This window comes from Saccopteryx leptura, chromosome 6 (assembly GCF_036850995.1).
Source record: "Saccopteryx leptura isolate mSacLep1 chromosome 6, mSacLep1_pri_phased_curated, whole genome shotgun sequence".
NCBI classification, from domain to species: Eukaryota; Metazoa; Chordata; class Mammalia; order Chiroptera; family Emballonuridae; genus Saccopteryx; species Saccopteryx leptura.
The window spans coordinates 82908604-82910791 of NC_089508.1; positions in this window are offsets into that span (position 1 = coordinate 82908604).

Here is a 2188-nt window from a genome sequence, read left to right on the forward strand (position 1 = left end):
CCAAGCTCCACCTTTAGGTTCCATTGAGAATAAGCTCAAAGATAAGTCTTTACATTGGATAAATTTTCTGACTTTCTTGTTTGTTGTGCTTCATTCTATGACATCATGGAAGAAGTTTTGGGGGTCTAGTAGGTCTCACTCTGCTACACCAAGTGATCTGGAGACCACTTTCTGATGAAAAGCAGTTTCCTTGAGCTGTTTGTTGCACTGTCCTTTGTCTTTCACCTTCTCCCATCACAGCTCCGTAGACTTCATCTCCCAATGATCATCAATGCTTGAAACCCTTTATGCAACCATAATTACCTTGACCTTTTTTTCTTCAAAAAGTGACTCTGCAAACAGAACCAGTGCTGTATTCGCTTGAAGAATAGTTGTGTTTGAGACATTCCATAGAGAAATCAATCTTTGAGCAAAAGTGAGTTTGCACAAGTAGATGCATTTGCTGAGAATTATTGAATGGAACATCAGCACTGGCTGAGCCAGTCACTCAAGTCAGAGTCTTGCCCCATGGGGCAGTTGCCATATTATGAGGCTTGAAACAGGCTAAGTTAATGTTAGCTAGCAGCTCACTTCTAAACTCTTGAACTCACTTTCTCAGCCTGTTACCTGTGAAACTGGTCATTTGAGCTGTCTGTAACACATGCACAGACAAAATAATTCTGTAAACACCACTTGAACATAATCACCACCAACCTCAAATATGTTTTTAAGGTGTCTACACATAATCAAGTTTTATTCCCATTGTACTGATAAAGAAAGTGAAGACTAAGGGGTTAAATGACTGTATCTAGTTATGTTACAGTGAGTAAGAAGTTGAGCTAGACAGAGAAATGAATTTTCTTAATTTGTGGCTTAATATTAGTTGTTCTTAAAATACTCCAAATTTTTATTTTTATTTTTCTTCAACAACAAATGTTTATTGAGTACTTATTTGCAAGAGATACAAGACACTATGCCATATATTAAGGACAAGACACAGATTCTACTTGCATGTACCCTGTAGGTATGGAGATCCTGAGGAGAACAATATCCTTAGGCAGAAATAAAATGAGTCAGTATATGTCAAGATGGTTCCAATTCAAAATACTATGAAAATCAGTGTCAGAGTGGTTAAAAAAGGGGTTCTAGAAAAGGTGGGCCCTGGCCAGTTAGCTCAGTTGGATAGAGCATCATTCTGATACTCTAAGGTTAAGGGTTCAATTTCCAGTCAGGTCACATAACATGAATCAACCAATGAATTCATAAATAGGTGAAACAACATATCAATGTGGTTTTTTTTTATCTCCCCCATCTGTATCTCTAAAAACCAATAAATTAAAAAAATATTTTAAAAAAGAAAAGGTATGAAAATAAGGTATGAGATAAGATCCCTTTACTCACAGCATTCTCCAGCCTGGTAGTTAGAAATGCAGTCTGTTAGGAGGATTCTGGAGACCAGATGGCCATTTGGAAGGGATTTATAAGAGGTAGTGGTAGAAGCTTCATTTATAGAGGTTAGTAGGCCTGACTGCAGTCTTCAATAATGAACTGAGTGTGAACTTCTCTATAAAAGTTATTAACAAGCTCCTAAAAAATTTAGGCAGCAAAATGATAGCTTTCCAAAATAGATTTACTGAGTGACATTTATATGTCAGTCACTATTCTTCTGCAGAGATTTCACATCAAGTAAGACAGTGTCTGTATTGTCACCAAGTTTGCAGTTTAGTGGAGACAGGCAAGTAGACAGGCAAGTAGACAGGCATCTACAAAATACTATTACTATTTATAATCACTCAAAAATAAAATACAGAAGATACAAATCTTTTTTTTTTTTTTTTTTTGTATTTTTCCAAAGCTGGAAATGGGGAGAGACAGTCAGACAGACTCCCGCATGCGCCCGACCGGGATCCACCCGGCACGCCCACCAGGGGGCGATGCTCTGCCCCTCTGGGGGGTTGCTCTGTTGTGACCAGAGCCACTCTAGCGCCTGGGGCAGAGGCCAAGGAGCCATCCCCAGCACCCGGGCCATCTTTGCTCCAATGGAGCCTCGCTGTGGGAGGGGAAGAGAGAGACAGAGAGGAAGGAGGTGGGGGTGGAGAAGCAGATGGGCGCTTTTCCTGTGTGCCCTGGCCGGGAATCGAACCCGGGACCCCTTGCACGCCAGGCCGATGCTCTACCACTGAGCCAACCGGCCAGGGCACAAATCTAA